This window comes from Anomaloglossus baeobatrachus, chromosome 4 (assembly GCF_048569485.1).
Source record: "Anomaloglossus baeobatrachus isolate aAnoBae1 chromosome 4, aAnoBae1.hap1, whole genome shotgun sequence".
In the NCBI taxonomy this organism is placed as follows: Eukaryota; Metazoa; Chordata; class Amphibia; order Anura; family Aromobatidae; genus Anomaloglossus; species Anomaloglossus baeobatrachus.
Genome location: NC_134356.1, coordinates 425,017,725 through 425,037,235, shown reverse-complemented (window position 1 = coordinate 425,037,235; position 19,511 = coordinate 425,017,725). Strand labels below are relative to the sequence as shown.

Sequence of the window (19,511 nt, the reverse complement as noted above, 5' to 3'; positions counted from 1 at the left end):
TTTGCACACTACGACATCGCAAGCCGATGCTTCCGATGCCGAGCACGATAGTCCCCGCCCCCGTCGCAGCTGCGATATCATGGTGATAGTTGGCGTAGCGAACATTATCGCTACGCCAGCTTCACATGCACTCACCTGCCCTGCGACGTCGCTCTGGCCGGCGACCCACCTCCTTATTAAGGGGGCGGGTCGTGCGGCGTCATAGCGATGTCACACGGCAGGCGGCCAATAGAAGCGGAGGAGCGGAGATGAGCGGGACGTAAACATCCCGCCCACTTCCTTCCGCATAGCTGGCGTAGGACGCAGGTAGGAGATGTTCCTCGCTCCTGTGGCTTCACACACAGCGATGTGTGATGCTGCTGGAACGAGGAACAACATCGTAACATCGGTCATTTCCAAATTATGGAAATGACCGACGCTACACCGATGATACGATTTTCGATTTTCCGCTCGTTAATCGTATCAAAAAGGCTTTACACACTACGATATCGCCTGCGACGCCGGATGTGCGTCACTTTCAATTTGACCCCACCGACATCGCACCTGCGATGTTGTAGTGTGCAAAGTGCCCCTTAGGCTAGAGTCTCATGACAAGAGAAATCCGAGAAAACAGTCCAATTATGGTGATCAGAGTTATATCTGTTTTTCTCTGATGCGAAGATTGATCATCTCCATTCTGTCAGTTCGTTAAAATTGGAACGCACTCAAATATAATTAGATTGCTGTCCATTTTTTTTCCCCACAGACCCATAGGTTTGACTGGCCAAGTGCAATCCAATATACGGAGGCAAATTGTGTACGCCGCAATTTTTTTCCTCTGATCACTTGGTCCGATGACAAAATGGACATTTGTACGGTCTTATTAAATAAAATTAGCCCGAATGCAATCACAGCAAAAGTACAGTCATGTGCACAAGCCCTTACTGATGGCAAATGATCAAGAGTTGCAAGAAAAAAAAAGTGTCCTCAGTTGTATTTTTTTCAATTTAAAGTGTTTAAAAGACTAAAATAAAACTTTAACCCCTCTCAAATGCAACAAATGTGTTGGGAGGGGGATAAGGAGTTTTGTGAGAGTGAAAGATACATTCCTTTCTCGCCTTTTCGTTGGGGGACGCAGACAGTGGGTATTATGATGTCTCCAGGGAGGCGTGACACTAGATTTGAAAAAGTGTTAGCTCCTCCCCCCACAGCATATACCCTAACTAGGCAGGAAACTAGCTCAGTTTTTTCTAGTGTCAGCAGGGAGGCTGACATGTCTGTCCTGAGCTCTACCAGGTGCCTTAGGCCAGCTTATTTTGTTTTTATTTTTTATTTTTGTTTTTTCTTAATCATTCTATTTTTGATTATGGGGCAATACCAGGGTGCCTTGCCACCCTCGTTCCTCCCGCGTACGGGCAGAGGAAACCTGGCGTGCACAAGCCGTCAGTCTTCCCTCACGCCCAAGTGGTCGGGTCTGCGTATCCCTCCAGGCTCCCTGGAAGCACCTCACACCAAGGTAGCTCCAGAGGGCTCAGCAGAGCCGAGGACCTGCTTCAGCCTTGAGCCGAAGATGCATCCCCGAGATCCCCGCATCACCGGACCGACGCGTCTTCAGACGGAGCCAGGAGCAGGTAGGGAGACGACGAGTCATCTGTCCCCTGCATCCAAAAAGGCGCCGGTGGGGCGATGCAGGCCATGATCCCGGGGAGCCTCATTAATTTAGCCCCCGGCGTCGGCCTGCATTCTAGCAAACGCCCCCTCTCACTGCTCTGGGAGCCGCTCCCTCAGTCGCAGCGGCTCTCCTCTAATTGGCCGTCACGTTAGTCCCAGCCCTGGGACCAATCAGCCTCCGGGGGCCGTCTCACTCCTCCATGCTGCCAGGAACGCTGGACGCCATTTTCTACGTGGGGAGCAGACACGGGTGAGATCGCCTCCTTGGCTCTGCACTTCTGCAGCACTATATACCGCTCTGCTCAGCGGTATATCGCTGTCTCTCTAGCGGTGTGTGCCTGCTGGTTAGCGGTGTATATCAGCTGTTAGCGTTATATACTGGTTCTGCCTGCAGGTATATGCCGATTGTTTGACAGTATATGCCATTTGCTATCGGTATATACCGGCTGTGTATAGCAGTCACTTTATAATACTGCTAGTGGCTCCTCACTCATATTACTCTATCCCTATAGGGCTGTAGGACTCTATTGCTGACATGCGTAACCGCAAGGGTGATAAACCTTCCCAGGCGTCCTCTACGGACCTGTACTATGCCTGTACCACCTGTGGACGCTCGTTTTCTAATGGCCGAAGCTATCCACTATGCCGGGGCTGCGATGCCCCTACTACCGTGGCACAACAGACCCCGTTGCCGGACCAGGATGCCGTGCAGTCTTTGGATTCTGCTCCGGCCACCGGCCAGGCAGCACCCCCGTCTGATGACGTAATGCCTGCATGGGCTCTTCTAATGTCTAAAAGGTTAGATGACCTTGCCGCTCAGATATCCCAGCCCTCCTCAGGCTCCCACAGCCTGCCCCCGGCCCTGCTCCCTCAGAGGAGCCCGCCTGCTTCGTCTGGTCCCTCTTCCCCAGAAAAGGAAATTTCCAAAAGGCGCCATTGCGACCTCTACGCCTCATTCGACTCGGACGATAGTCAGTCTGATCGAGGTTCCATCACTTTTAGTAGTTACGATTCTCAAGACTCTGACTCTGATTCAGATGTCCTTTCTGAGTCTAAGCATATAGAAGACACACTAATTTCGGCTGTCAATCACTCTGTCGATCTCTGATCAGCCTCCTGACCCGACTTCTCAGTCGGCAATCAAGCGGCCAAAGAAGCCGCCTAAGTCCTTTGCCCAGGATCCGATTTTTTTGTCAAATCATATCTAAACGGTGGGATCACCCTGATAGGAGGTTTAATAAAAAATCCTCATCTTCTTCGCTTTTCCCTTTCCATCGGAACTGGTTAAGCTCTGGTCAGTACCCCCCGTTGTGGATCCGCCAGTATCCAGACTGGCTAAACACACGGTCATGTCTGTTTCAGACATCGCGTCTCTCAAGGACTCGTCCGACCGCGCAGTTGATGCTGCGGTCATTTCTATTTTCCAGACTTCGGGCTCCTCTCTTTGCCCCCTGTTTGCCTTAACATGGGTCGCGAGAGCTATGGGTGTGGGGAGCAAGAACCTACGCAGGATGCTTCGCTCTTGTAATGTTCCCCGGCGGCTTTTGAGATCCTTGATTTGTTCTCTCTGGCCTCTAATTATTTTCTTCTCGGCCCCCTAGATGCGGCTAGTTTGTCAGCCCTAACGGCGGCCAATGCTGTCTTTGCCTGCAGAGTCCTTTGGCTAAAAATATGGAATGCGGACAGTGCCTCCAAGAAATCCCTGTCCACACTCCCCTTCCATGGCCTGCGTCTGTTTGGAGAATCCTTGGACAAACTCATCTCTGAGACGACGGGTGGTAAAAGTAAAAGGACCTCGCTCTGTACAGGCCCCCTCAGCATGACGCCAGGTATCCCTCAGATCCGACTCCTGTTGGAGGGCGGCTTCTGCTTTTTCGGGATATCTGGCTAGACCACACTCGCGATGCTTGGGTTCGAGAAATCGTCACCTCAGGTTACACGATCGATTTCCATTCCCTGCCGGCCAACAGGTTTCTGCGTTCTCGTCTTCCAAAGTCCAAAACGCAAAGCCAGGCCTTATCTCAGGCCATAGCCTCTTTACAGAAAGCAAACGTTATCATTACAGTGCCCCTGGAACAGCGCGGCAAAGGTTTCTATTCAAACCTTTTTGTCGTTCCCAAAAAAGATGGCTCTGTCCACCCTAACTTGGACCTCAAACGGCTGAACAAATTCGTACGGATTCGAACTTTCCGAATGGAATCATTGAGAGCAGTGCTAGCCGCCATGGAACCTGGAGAATTCCTAGCTTCCATAGACGTTCAAGATGCTTATTTACACATTCCCATATCTCTCTCTCATCAACTGTTCCTTCGTTTTGCCATAGCACACCGTCATTTCCAATTCAGGGCCCTCCCCTTTGGGCTGGCCACTGCGCCTCGGGTCTTCACAAAGGTCATGACGGCCGTCATGTCCATTTTACACCCCAGAGGCATCCTGGTTGTTCCCTATTTGGATGACCTTCTTGTCAAAGGGAGCTCTCCAAGTTTGCTCAGAAAGCGTGCAGATTTGCCTGGACACGCTGTCAAGGCTAGGGTGCCTTATCAACTTCAACAAGTCATCCCTCATTCCTCATCAGCGCATCACCTTTTTAGGTATGCTGATAGACACGGCTCAGTCCCAGGTTTTTCTTCCAGAAGACAGGAGGTCTTCCCTGATCCGGGCCGCCCAATCCCTCCGCTCTCGCCTTCGGAATGGAATGAGAGTGTTAGGCAAGATGATGGCGGTCATAGAAACCGTGTCCTTTGTCCAATTCCATCTGCGCCCTTTACAACTGGATCTTCTATCCTCCTGGGAGAAGAATCCAGCTTCCCTAGACCGGTCAATCCGCCTATCTCGGTCTGCGCTCAGCTCCCTCGTCTGGTGGACTCAAGCCTCATCACTATCTCAAGGGAAGTCCTTCCGCCCGGTCCACTGGCAAGTAGTCACGACGGATGCCAGCCTGATAGGCTGGGGGGCAGTGTTTCTCCACCACACTGTTCACGGACGCTGGTCTCCTTCCGAGCGCTCCTTGCACATCAATGTTCTGGAGATCAGAGCCATATTTTTGGCCCTTCAGAATTTTCAACCCTTACTATTGGGCCTCCCTGTTCGGATCCAGTCAGACAATGCCACGGCCGTGGCTTACATCAACCGTCAGGGAGGAACTCGCAGCAAGGCAGCGATGAAGGAAGTATCCAGGATTCTTCTTTGGGCAGAGAAGCACATCCCCATTATTTCAGCTGTCCATATTCCAGGGGTAGACAACTGGGCCGCAGACTTTCTCAGCAGGCAAGGTCTAGCGGCAGGGAATGGTCCCTCCACGACGAAGTGTTCCATCAGATCACTCTTCGTTGGGGACTCCCAGATGTGGACCTCATGGCGTCTCGGATGAACGCCAAAATACGTCCCTTCATATCCCGGTCGAGAGACCCGCTAGCGATCGGCTCCGACGCTCTAGTCTTTCCGTGGGCGCAGTTCCGCCTACCCTACATCTTCCCTGCGTTTCCTCTCATTCTGAGAGTAATCAAGAAAATAAAAGCGGAGGGAATCCCGGTGATCCTCGTGGCCCCGGACTGGCCCAGGCGAGCCTGGTACCCAGAGCTTCTCCAACTGCTCGGCGACACTCCCTTGCGTATTCCCGACCGCCCGGATCTTCTGTCGCAAGGTCCAATATTTGTGGCACTTGAATCCTTGATTCTAGCCAAATCAGGTTTTTCTTCTAAGGTAGTTCATACCATGCTTAATGCTCGGAAGCCCTCCTCCGCCAGTATCTATTACAGGACCTGGAAGACCTATCCTCCTGGTGTGACCGTCCTAATCGGTCGCCCCTTACCTTTTCAATCCCTAATGTTCTTGCCTTTCTGCAAGACGGTCTGGACTCGGGACTGGCTCTCAGTACCCTTAAAGGACAAGTTTCTGCCTTGTCAATATTTTTCCAGAAGCAGCTGGCTTCTCGCCCTCAGGTCTGTACCTTTCTTCAAGGGGTAGCGCATTTGGTCCCTCCTTATCGCCACCCCTTAGATCCCTGGGATCTGAATCTGGTTCTCGGAGCTCTTCAGCTTCCTCCGTTCGAACCTCTGAGAGAAATCTCTCTTCAACGGCTGTCCTGGATGGTTGCCTTTTTAGTCGCCATTACCTCTATCAGGCGAGTGTCCGAACTAGTGGCTCTTTCCTGTCGCTCACCTTACCTGATATTCCATCATGAAAAGGTGGTTCTTCGGCCTTCCCCGCCTTTCTTCCGAAGGTCGTATCTTCTTTCCACTTAAACGAGGACATTGTGTTACCGTCATTCTGCCCGGCCCTGGTCCACTCCTTTAAAAAAAAACCTTCACACTAGATCTCGTCAAAGTTCTGCGGATCTACATCTCCAGAACAGCGCCGTTGCGCAAGTCCGATGCCCTCTTCGTCCTTTCAGAAGGACACAAAAAGGGCAATCAGGCTTCTAAATCCACGATTTCTCGATGGATTAGAACTGCCATCTGTGAGGCTTACAAAGCACGAGGTGTTGTTCCTCCTCAATCTGTGCGGGCCCACTCTACGCGAGCAGTGGGTGCTTCCTGGGCTATCCGCCATCAGGCTTCGGCGGCCCAACTTTGCAAGGCCGCTACTTGGTGCAGTGTGCACACGTTTACAAAATTCTACCGAGTGCATACGCATGCTTCCGCAGATGCTGCTTTTGGAAGACAAGTCCTTCAGGCGGCAGTGGCCCATTTATAAGTTGCCACTGCTCGGTTTTTTGACAGTGTTTTGATATATGTTCACTGCAGTTGCAGTAGTTAGTCAGCTCTTAGTCTGATGTTATACACTGTTAATAGTTCAGCTCCCACCCAGGGACTGCTTTGGGACGTCCCACTGTCTGTGTCCCCCAATGAAAAGGCGAGTAAGGAAATGACATTTTTGTATACTCACCGTAAAATGTCTTCCTTGGAGCCTTTCATTGGGGGACACAGCTCCCACCCTTGTGGTTTTGGTTGTCCTTCTCCTACTGCTTTTACACCAAACTGAGCTAGTTTCCTGCCTAGCTAGGGTATATGCTGTGGGGGGAGGAGCTAACACTTTTTCAAATGTGTCACGCCTCCCTGGAGACATCATAATACCCACTGTCTGTGTCCACCAATGAAAGGCTCCAAGGAAGACATTTTACGGTGAGTACACAAAAATGTCATTTTCTTGCCAGTGCGCCTACTTTGGTGACTCCTGCTGACCGATATTCCCAACTGCTCACTTAGAGTATATAGCCATTGCTTTATTCAGACTTCCCCTCTCATGTGATCGATCAGCCTGACACAGTCTTCATGTGCATTCAATGGGCAAAAGGGAGATAGCTCGTGCTGGGCACTTTCAGCAATAGCTTATCTACTTCATAAACAAATTGATATCTATTGGGGGAAGAATCAGAAAGGCTCCATACATATAAGATGATCTGACAATCCCACTGAAGTCTATTTACCTATTTTTCTGTAAATGTGTTTGGGGTCCATAAGTTGGAAAACCCCTTCAAAGACGGCCCTATAGGCCAAAACAGAACTCTGTATTTTTTGATATTCAGTTTAATATGGCAGATGTTTTTCCGATCTGTCTTATTTTCTCTTCAGTGTTTTGTGTGGCTCTTTAATCATTTAACGTTTTTAGATTAGGGCAGAACTTTGGCATAAATATCATTACTGTGTATAGGTTTTACAAGGTTGTGAAGTTGATCATTCGGGCAATGTGCACTTGTGGTTTTCATTTTCTTGGAGGTGACAGGAGACAGAAAATCTGTAGTACGATTGTAATCTCCAGCAAGCTGCTCCTGTGCTTCTGTAAATCCCATTTCATACAAACGCCTGCTTAGCGTTCTAAACCTGGTTAAAAAGCCTAAACTCTGCATTTGGGAGTCTCAACAGATGTTGATCTCTATGACAAAAGAAAGTTTAAATCAAAGATCTGATGAATATTTACATCCATTAAACCAGGCTAAGGTTGGATTATCAGGAAAAGCTGCGTTCTAAAATAAACTGCAGGTGCCTATGAAATATAAAAATATTATTACATGGCGTTATATAATGAAGACCTCAGGATGTGGACCATTATGTAAGGCTGGAAATGGCTCCCGCCCGCAGCAGACCGTACAGGTGACTGACAGGCTGCTCTTATTCAAACTAGAACTTTAGCGGATTCTGGACATTAGTAAATAAAAAAATATGTCCGTCTGCTCCTGATGTCGCACTCGGAGCATAAATACATATAGTTTCTTTATTTAGTATGATCGTATTGTGTTTTATTTGCCATCACCTCCATGTCTGAATATACGGTTAGGCTGGAGTCACACTTGCGAGTGACTTGTGCGAGTCCACATCACATGCTTTGCCGAATACCATAGTATTGTGGTAACTTGAGGGGCTACAAAGTGATCATATTCACTGTTAGGGTATACCCTATTTACCGCGGACATTTCTGCATCAAAAACATGTCTCTCAGCAGGAAAAACCATGCATAAATAAAGTGTGTTTTTGGCATGAGGTTTTTTTTTTATCAGTTTTTTCCCTCATCTATTAGAATGGCTTAAAGGTAACATGTCACCAGAATTGGGCTCTATAAACTATGGCCACTACCAGTGGGCTCTTGTATACAGCATTCTAACATGCTGTATATAAGAGCCCAGGCTGCTGTTTAGAACATAACAAACACTTTATAATACTCCCCTAGGGGGTCGGTGTGGTGCAAACTGGTCAGATGGGTGGCGCTGTTCTCCGGGACCGGTACTTCCTCTTCCGACCATCTTAGTCCTCCTTCTGAAACCTGGGTGCAAGATGCGTCCTACGTCATGCACACAGGTCAATGTTAAGGTCCTGCGCAGGCGCACTACAATACTTTGATCTGCCCTGCACAGGGCAGATCAAAGTCCGCCTGCACGGGACTTCAGTGCCGATGAGGGTGTGTGACGTAGACAGTGTCATGCACACCTTAAAGAAATCCAGGATAACCTAGCCCTCATAGACAATGCCTTGTGAAATTATTCAGCCCCTTGAATTTTTCAACCTTCTCCCACATTTCAGGCTTCAAACATAAAGATAACAATGTTAATGTTATGGTGAAGAATCAAGAACAAGTGGGACACAATTGTGAAGTTGAACAAAATTTATTGTTTATTTTACATTTTTTTTTTAAATAAATAACTGAAAAGTGGGCCGTGCAATATTATTCGTCCCCTTTAAGTTATTACTTTGTAGCGCCACCTTTTGCTGCGATTACAGCTGCAAGTCGCTTGGGTTATGTGTCTATCAGTTTTGCACATCGAGAGACTGATATTCTTGCTCATTCTTCCTTTGCAAATAGCTCGAGCTGACTGAGGTTGGGTGGAGAGCGTTTGTGAACAGCAGTTTTCAGCTCTTTCCACAGATTCTTGATTGGATTCAGGTCTGGACTTTGACTTGGCCATTCTAACACCTGGATACGTTTATTTGTGAACCATTCCATTGTAGATTTTGCTTTATGTTTTGAATCATTGTCTTGTTGAAAGACAAATCTCTGTCCCAGTCTCAGGTCTTTTGCAGACTCCAACAGGTTTTGTTCAAGAATGGTCCTGTATTCGGCTCCATCCATCTTCTTATCAATTTTAACCATCTTCCCTGTCACTTTTGAAGAAAAGCAGGCCCAAACCATGATGCTGCCACCACCATGTTTGACCGTGGGCATGGTGTGTTCATGGTGATGAGCTTTGTTGCTTTTACACCATACATATCGTTTGGCATTGTGCCCAAATAGTTTGATTTTGGTTTCATCTGACCAGAGCACCTTCTTCCACATGTTTGGTGTGTCTCCCAGGTGGCTTGTGGCAAACTTTAACTTTGAGAAATAGCTTTCTCCTTGCCACTCTTCCACAAAGGCCAGATTTGTGCAGTGTACGACTGATTGTTGTCCTATGCATAGACTCGCCCACCTCAGCTATAGATCTCTGCCATTCAGCCATAGTGATCATGGGCCTCTTGGCTGCATCTCTGATCAGTCTTCTCCTTGTCTGACATGAAAGTTTGGATGGACGGCCGGGTCTTGGTAGATTTGCAGTGGCATGATACTCCTTCCATTTCAATACAGCTTGCACAGTGCTCCTTGGGATGTTTAAAGTTTTAGAAATCATTTTGTTACCAAATCCAGCTTTAAGCTTCTCCACAACAGTATCACGGACCTGCCTGTTGTGTTTCTTGGTCTTCATGATGCTCTCTGCGCTTTAAATAGAACACTGAGACTATCACAGAGCAGGTGCCTTTATACAGAGACTTGATTACACACAGGTGGCTTATATTTATCATCATCAGTCATTTAGGACAACATTGGATTATTCAGAGATCCTCAATGAACTTCTGGAGTGAGTTTGCTGCACTGAAAGTAAAGGTGACGAATAATATTGCATGCCCCACGTTTGTTTATTTTTTAAAAATGTTTAAAATGAGCAATAAATTTCGTTCAAGTTCACAATTGTGTCCCACTTGTTGTTCGTTCTTCACCATAACATAGCAATTTTTATCTTTATGTTTGAAGCCTGAAATGTGGGAAAAGGTTGTAAAATTCAAGGGAGCAGAATACTTTCACAAGGCACTGTATTCATTAGACTCAGAACGGGGCTAATCATCTGAAATTATTAGGTCTTCCACGCTTAGTAAAAACACAGATTCAGCCTACTATAGCTTAGACAGTGGAGTAGATGATCTCCAGTGTCTAGGGTTGACTTGTTTCATTGCTTTTAAAAAAAAAAAAAGTCCTTTCTTCGGCGCTCCATTGGGAGACCCAGACGATTGGGAGACCCAGACGATTGGGTGTATAGCTACTGCCTCCGGAGGCCACACAAAGCATTACACTAAAAAGTGTAAGGCCCCTCCCCTTCTGGCTATACACCCCCCGTGGGATCACGGGCTGCTCAGTTTTCAAGCTTTGTGCGAAGGAGGTCAGACATCCACGCATAGCTCCACTGTTTTTAGTCAGCAGTAGCTGCTGACTATATCGGATGGAAGAAAAGAAGGCCCATATAGGGCCCCCAGCATGCTCCCTTCTCACCCCATTCCTATTGGCGGTGTTTGTTAAGGTTGAGGTACCCATTGCGGGTACGGAGGCTGGAGCCCACATGCTGCTTTCCTTCCCCATCCCCCTGAGGGGCTCTGAGGAAGTGGGATCTTACCGGCCCCCAAGCCCTGAGGCCGGGCTCCATCCACAGACCCATAGAACCTGCTGGATACGGAGCTGGGTACCGTTCAGGGACAAGGCCCTGCAACATTCAGGTACTCTGTGTCCCCGTATGGACAGGCCGCGCACACTCCAGACTTGCTGGGTGTGCTAGTGCGCCGGGGACAGTAGCGCTGCGCGCTGGGGTTACAGTCACTGCAGCTTCTCTGAGGGACTTTATGTGTTGGGGACTGCCGCGCCGGCCGCCCCTAGAGCGGCGGCGCGGCTGAGACTTGTGGTGCGCCGGGGACTTCGCACCGACCGTGCTTTTACGACGGCGGCGCTTATAAATCTAGTCCCCGGCTTTTGCGGCCTAGCTCCGCTTCGTTCCCGCCCCCACCCTGTCAATCAGGACAAGGGAGAGACGCTGTACGATAGTCAGCGCCGAGGGCTGGAGTCTTATTTACATACTCCAGCCCTCTCACTGAGCACAGTGGGACGCAGGTTTCCCGCACTTTGTCTGCACACGCCCAGGGCCCGCCCCTCTCCACAGGACGCCGGCAGCCATTCCTACATGCAGTCTGGCTGGAGAACGGACACAGGCTCTGGGAGACCCAGACAAGGGATTTCTGGCGACCTCACACCCGCGTTAAGCGGGCGGTAAGCAGCACATTAGTGCTGGCCCCACTAGTGCCACAGTGTTATATTGGTGTACTTTTTTCTCTGTACCATATCTATATATATATTGCACTGTAAGGTCGCTTCTTGGCTGTATACCCTATATTGCTCTGAGGAGACAACAACATGTCATCCGCAAAACGCAAGGGTGCCAAGACACAGGCTGTAGACGCTGCTTGTGCCGCTTGTGGGGCTGATCTACCGGCAGGTTCCAATGACCCCCATTGTGTGCAATGTTCGGTCCCTGTGCCACTTCGTCAGCCGGACTCTATGGTGGTAGTGGCCCAGGCAGAGTCACCGGTGAACCCTGTCCCGGTGACGGGGACAGAGTTTGCAGTTTTTGCTGACAAGATGTCTGTGACTATGACAAAACTCCTAGAGACCTTGCAGTCCAGACCAGTTACTCAGACCATGGACACGGCTGTGTCAATGTTCCCCGGTCCCCCTCAGTTGGAGTTAATACGTGCTTCAAGGGGGTCCCAGGCATCTCAGGCTGAAGGCTCTGACTCGGATGACAGTCCCAGGCAGCCTAAGCGAGCTCGCTGGGAGAGACCCTCCACGTCCTCACGCTGGTCAGGGTCTCAGCGAGAAGAGTCTCTGTATGATGAGACAGAGGAGGGTGATCAGGAGTCTAATCCTGAGACCGCTCTCAATCTGGATACTCCTGATGGTGACGCCATGGTAAATGACCTTATAGCGGCCATCAATAGACTGTTGGATATTTCTCCCCCTGCCCCTTCAGCAGAGGAGGCAGCGGCACAGCAGGAGAAGTTCCATTTCAGGTATCCCAAGCGTAAACTGAGTACTTTTCTGGACCACGCTGACTTCAGAGAATCAGTCCAGAAACACCACGCTTATCCAGACAAGCGTTTCTCCAAACGTCTTAAGGATACACGTTATCCCTTTCCCCCTGACGTGGTCAAACGCTGGACCCAGTGTCCAAAGGTGGATCCCCCAATCTCCAGGCTTGCGGCTAGATCCATAGTTGCAGTGGAGGATGGGGCTTCACTTAAAGATGCCAATGACAGACAGATGGACCTTTGGTTGAAATCTGTCTATGAAGCTATCGGCGCGTCGTTTGCTCCAGCATTCGCGGCCGTGTGGGCACTCCAAGCTATTTCAGCTGGTCTGGCACAGGTGGACTCTATCATACGTCCAGCAGTGCCGCAAGTGGAGTCCTTAACTTCGCAAATGTCTGCGTTTGCGACCTACGCTATCAACGCTGTCCTAGACTCTACGAGCCGTACCTCAATGGCGTCCGCCAACTCTGTGGTTTTGCGCAGAGCCTTGTGGTTAAAGGAATGGAAAGCGGATTCTGCTTCCAAAAAATGTTTAACCAGCTTGCCATTATCTGTAGACAGACTGTTTGGTGAGCAATTGGCTGAAATCATTAAACAGTCCAAGGGTAAAGACTCCTCCTTACCCCAGCCCAGATCAAGCAAACCTCAACAGAGGAGGTGGCAGTCGAGGTTTCGGTCCTTTCGAGGCTCGGGCAAGGCCCAATTCTCCTCGTCCAAAGGGACTCAGAAGGAGCAAAGGAGGTCAGATTCCTGGCGGGCTCACTCACGCCCCAAGAAAGCAACCGGAGGAACCGCTTCCAAGGCGGCTGCCTCATGACTTTCGGCCTCCTCCCTCCGCATCCTCGGTCAGTGGCAGGCTCTCCCGCTTTTGCGACATTTGGCTGCCACAGAGGACCGGTGGGTAACAGACATTTTGTCTCACGGGTACAGGATAGAGTTCAGTTCTCGTCCTCCGCCTCGGTTCTTCAGAACTTCCCCACATCCCGACCGAGCAGATGCCCTTCTGCAGGCGGTGGGCTCACTAAGAGCAGAAGGAGTGGTGATCCCTGTTCCTCTTCAGGAACAAGGGCAAGGTTTTTACTCCAATCTCTTTGTGGTTCCAAAAAAGGACGGCTCGTTCCGTCCTGTTCTGGACCTAAAACTGCTCAACAAGCATGTGAACGCCAAGCGGTTCCGGATGGAATCCCTCCGCTCCGTCATTGCCTCAATGTCTCAAGGAGATTTCCTTGCATCAATAGACATCAAAGATGCTTATCTCCACGTGCCGATTGCTACAGAGCACCAACGTTTTCTACGTTTCGTGATAGGAGACGACCATCTTCAGTTCGTAGCTCTGCCCTTTGGTCTGGCGACAGCCCCACGGGTTTTCACCAAGGTCATGGCGGCAGTGGTAGCAGTCTTGCACTCTCAGGGACACTCGGTGATCCCTTACTTGGACGATCTGCTTGTCAAAGCACCCTCTCAAGAGGCATGCCAACTCAGCCTGAAGGTTGCGCTGGAGACTCTCCAGACTTTCGGGTGGATCATCGACTTTTCAAAGTCAAATCTGTCACCGACTCAATCACTAACGTATCTTGGCATGGAGTTTCATACTCTCTCAGCGATAGTGAAGCTTCCGCTGGACAAGCAGCGGTCACTACAGACAGGGGTGCAGTCTCTCCTTCATGGTCAGTCGCACCCCTTAAGGCGCCTCATGCACTTCCTAGGGAAGATGGTGGCAGCAATGGAGGCAGTCCCGTTTGCGCAGTTTCATCTGCGCCCACTTCAATGGGACATTCTCCGCCAATGGGACGGGAAGTCAACTTCCCTGGACAGGAAAGTCTCCCTTTCCCAGACGGCCAAGGACTCTCTGCAAGGGTGGCTTCTTCCCACCTCATTATCACAGGGAAGGTCCTTCCTACCCCCATCCTGGGCAGTGGTCACGACAGACGCGAGTCTGTCAGGGTGGGGAGCAGTTTTTCTCCACCACAGGGCTCAGGGGACGTGGACTCAGCAGGAGTCCATCCTTCAGATCAATGTTCTGGAAATCAGGGCAGTGTATCTTGCCCTACTAGCCTTCTAGCAGTGGCTGGAAGGAAAGCAGATCCGAATTCAGTCGGACAACTCCACAGCGGTGGCATACATCAACCACCAAGGAGGGATACGCAGTCGACAAGCCTTCCAGGAAGTCCGGCGGATTCTAATGTGGGTGGAGGACAGAGCATCCACCATATCAGCGGTTCACATCCCGGGCGTAGAAAACTGGGAAGCAGACTTCCTCAGTCGCCAGGGTATGCACGCAGGGGAATGGTCCCTTCACCCGGAAGTGTTTCAGGAAATCGGTCGCCGCTGGGGGGTGCCGGACGTCGACCTAATGGCGTCTCGGCACAACAACAAGGTCCCGGCCTTCATGACGCGGTCTCGCGATCAAAGAGCTCTGGCGGCAGACGCCTTAGTGCAAGATTGGTCGCAGTTCCGGCTCCCGTATGTGTTTCCACCTCTGGCACTCTTGCCCAGAGTGCTACGCAAGATCAGATCCGATTGCAGCCGCGTCATACTCGTCGCCCCAGACTGGCCGAGGAGGTCGTGGTACCCGGATCTGTGGCATCTCACGGTCGGCCAACCGTGGGCACTACCAGACCGACCAGACTTACTGTCCCAAGGGCCGTTTTTCCATCGGAATTCTGCGGCCCTGAACCTGACTGTGTGGCCATTGAGTCCTGGATCCTAGCGTCTTCAGGATTATCCCAAGGGGTCGTTGCCACCATGAGACAGGCTAGGAAGTCCACTTCTGCTAAGATCTACCACAGAACGTGGAGGATTTTCTTATCCTGGTGCTCTGCACAAGGAGTATCCCCCTGGCCATTCGCGTTACCTACTTTTCTTTCCTTCCTGCAATCTGGGTTGGAAAAGGGCTTGTCGCTCGGCTCCCTTAAAGGGCAAGTCTCGGCACTATCCGTGTTTTTTTCAGAAGCGTCTAGCACGACTTTCTCAGGTGCGCACGTTCCTGCAGGGGGTTTGTCATATCGTCCCTCCGTACAGGCGGCCGTTAGATCCATGGGATCTAAACAGGGTACTAGTTGCTCTCCAGAAGCCGCCCTTCGAGCCTCTGAGGGATGTTTCACTTTCTCGACTCTCACAGAAAGTGGCCTTTCTGGTAGCGGTCACAGCTCTTTGGAGAGTGTCTGAGCTAGCAGCGCTGTCATCCAAGGCTCCCTTCCTGGTGTTCCACCAGGACAAGGTAGTGCTGTGCCCCATTCAGGAGTTTCTCCCTAAGGTGGTATCCTCTTTTCATCTTAATCAGGATATCTCCTTGCCTTCCTTTTGTCCTCATCCAGTTCATCGGTATGAAAAGGATTTACATTTGTTAGATCTGGTGAGAGCACTCAGAATCTACATTTCCCGCACGGCGCCCCTGCGCCGCTCGGATGCACTCTTTGTCCTTGTCGCTGGTAAGCGCAAAGGGTCGCAGGCTTCCAAAGCCACCCTGGCTCGATGGATCAAAGAACCAATTCTTGAAGCCTACCGTTCTGCTGGGCTTCCGGTTCCATCAGGGCTGAAGGCCCACTCAACCAGAGCCGTGGGTGCGTCCTGGGCATTACGACACCAGGCTACGGCTCAACAGGTGTGCCAGGCAGCTACCTGGTCGAGTCTGCAGACTTTCACCAAACATTATCAGGTGCATACCTATGCTTCGGCGGACGCCAGCTTAGGTAGAAGAGTCCTGCAGGCGGCAGTTGCCTCCCCGTAGGGGAGGGCTGTCTTTGCAGCTCTACTATGAGGTATTTCTTTACCCACCCAGGAACTGCTTTTGGACGTCCCAATCGTCTGGGTCTCCCAATGGAGCGCCGAAGAAGAAGGGAATTTTGTTACTTACCGTAAATTCCTTTTCTTCTAGCTCCTATTGGGAGACCCAGCACCCGCCCTGTTGTCCTTCGGGATTTTTGGGTTTTTTTCGGGTACACATGTTGTTCATGTTGAACGGTTTTCAGTTCTCCGAAGTTACTTCGGAGTGAATTTGTTTAAACCAGTTATTGGCTTTCCTCCTTCTTGCTTTAGCACTAAAACTGAGCAGCCCGTGATCCCACGGGGGGTGTATAGCCAGAAGGGGAGGGGCCTTACACTTTTTAGTGTAATGCTTTGTGTGGCCTCCGGAGGCAGTAGCTATACACCCAATCGTCTGGGTCTCCCAATCGTCTGGGTCTCCCAATAGGAGCTAGAAGAAAAGGAATTTACGGTAAGTAACAAAATTCCCTTCTTCTTGATGGATAAAATTGACTTTGAACGTACCAAACGTAACACAGCTTCTGGAGAGTTTTCCTTACTGTTGTACCAAAGAGTTTATTAAAGAGGTCAGAAAATTTAGTATCAAAGTTTAGTAATACCAGGACAGGCCCACCAAATACCTATAGCTGAGTCACATCTCTTATACTTGTTAGAGATATCAAGGAACAGATGATGAATGTGCTCTGGGGTCCTACACCACCTGGAAAAAAATCTTATCGTTTGTCTCTTGGAAATAAAAAGATATGTAGATCTTATGAGTAAAGATAAAGATCTTATCCCACTCGGCAGGGAAAAATGATCTATTGAGATCCTGTTCCCATGCCCTCTGAAATAGAGCCAGGGTTATATAAACTTTCTGTCTCCTCAATATCCCACACAGCAGAGAAACACAATGGTAAGGAGCTTCCTCTTTGATACAAAGTTTTTCAAACTCCGTTAAGGGTCAAACGTCTCAACGTGGGTTTAATGGAAGGGACTAGATATGCAACAGTACTCCATCCAGGCATGACTGTAAGGGCGGCGTTGCACGTTGCAACATCGCACGTGCGATGTCGGTGGGGTCAAATCGAAAGTGACGCACATCCGGCGTCACTTTCGACATCGTTGTGTGTAAATTCTAGATGATACGATAAACGAGCGCAAAAGCGTCGTTATCGTATCATCGTTGCAAGCTCCGACTTTTCCATAATTTTGCTGCAGCGATGTTACGATGCTGTTTCTCGTTCCTGCGGCAGCACACATCGCTGTGTGTTACGCCGCAGGAGCGAGGAACTTCACCTTACCTGCCGCCGGCGTCTCTACGGAAGAAAGGAGGTGGGCGGGATGTTTACATCCTGCTCATCTCCGCCCCTCCGCCGCTATTGGCCGCCTGCCATGTGACGCCGCTCGACCCGCCCCCTTAGGAAGGAGGCGGGTCGCCGGCCAGAGGTGAGTGCATGTGAAGCTGGCGTAGCAATAATTTTCGCTACGCCAGCTATCATAAGATATCGTACCTGCGACGGGGGCGGGGACTATCGCGTGCGACATCACAGCATCGGCTTGCGATGTCACAACGTGCAAAGCCCGCCTAAGAGCGACCAGGCAATATTAGGTTCTCCATAAGTTGTAAGTCTAGTGCCGAGGAAATGTTATAAGATAAAGCCTGGCACTACAAAGGTTGTGTAAATTAGATGTACCTTGGGAGTGCCCGGCTTTATCGTCTAGCATTACGGGTTTGGACCCCACCTTTGCACCCCTACTCATGACAGAAGTGCCACGGTATTTCACATTAGTGCCGAGGTAATGTCTTATCTGGGAGATTGGATTTTGAACAGATCCCAGGACTATAAAAGTATTAGCGTCCTGTGAGTCCCAAATGAGCAGAGACATAGGGCCAGGTATAGAAGAGATATTATACTTATTAATTACCCAATTCCAAGTAGATGTGAGAATATTATATAATGATAAGAAGGATGGTACTCCAGAATACAGAGCCCATTACCTCCCCCCCTCACTGGTGTCTAACTAACGGTATAGGATTAATTGTCTAACTAACGGGATATAATTCATGGATTCCTTCAACTCAGTCCATATTTTGTTGGAGGGATTTATGATTATATTCAAAGTACAATTCAGCATGGAGGCCTTATGATATACCCAAAAATCTGGAACACCCACCACTCCCCACGCCCTAGAGCACCCCAATACCAGTATGAAAGCCTAGACCTTGAGGTGCCCCAAATAAACCAGGAAGATAAAGATTTAAGTCTTATAAGGAAGAATCTGGGAAGATTGAGGTGGATAGTTTGGAATAAGACGGGCATCTTCAGAATGTTAACTCTATCAAACCATAAAACCGAGAGCCTGGACCAGTTCAACAAATCGCCCTCAATATAACAGAGTAGTTGTAAGAAATTGAATATAACTGAATGGAATCAGCCAGGGGAGTGATCCCTAAATATTTAAAGTGATCATTCCGCCATTTGAAGGGTAATGTCGAATTTTGATACGAGGCCCCAGCCTCCCTGTATAATATATTAAGGATTTCCGATTTGGAAATATTCACTTTTGTAGTTAGATAAAAATGAAAAACGTTTAAATTCCGCTAATATCACTTGAATGAAAATCCTAGGATAAGTGACATATAATATAAGATCAACCACGAAGATGTACATCTTATGCATTTTATTACCTCTTGAAATTCCCAAGATGGAAGGATTAGCTCTAAATCGCGTTGGCCAGGGACTGCATTACAAAGATGTAAAGAAGAGAGGACAAAGGACAACCCCGACGTGTGCCATTATGTATATTAAAAGGTCTAAAAAAAAAAAAACCCTACCATTAACACTGACCTGTGCCTTAGGAGAAGTATGAAGGGCCATAATGTGTAATATCATTACTGCTCAGACCAATCTTTTTCAGTGAATTAAGAAAGACTGATGCACATAATAACTTTCTAATATGAACAGGTGCAAACTGAACATGAAACATAGTAACAAAAAGGAGACCATTACACTCTGTAGTGCTAAGATATGTGTAACAATGAATATGGGATTATATACATGCATTACTGCTATGAAAAACATGTAAAACGCACTGTCTCAATAATTGACGTGGTTTTGGTCTTAATTGTGATGTCCCTGGCCTCCCTGCCCAGAGCAAAACCCACCATATTTTTTTTATGGGGATTATACCTGGGATTAACGTTCGCAACCTGAGCGAGCATTTTGGAATTTATCTTTTAGATATATGTTAATTAATTAAATTGGTTGGACGTCATTACAATGTATTTGATCTCTTCACACCCTAGGGATTACCGTCATACGAACTAACAATGGAAAATTTCCCACCTAGTGCAATAGAAGTAAAGGACTTCAATAGGACTGGAGCCAAATATTTTTTAAATAGCCAGAATAACCTAGGTGAAAACCCATCAGGGTGTGTACTCTTGCCACTTTCAAATCCTTAGGGCGACTTTGCACGTTGCGACATTGCACGTGCGATGTCGGTGGCGTCAAATCG

General features: G+C 49.1%; 1 protein-coding gene across 2 annotated transcripts in view; it reads left to right on the top strand.

Annotated features, from left to right (window-relative positions):
* SND1 (staphylococcal nuclease and tudor domain containing 1) overlaps positions 1 to 19,511 on the top strand; it is a 959,968-nt gene that overhangs the window by 771,491 nt on the left and 168,966 nt on the right. The gene's annotated exons all lie outside the window — the stretch shown is intronic.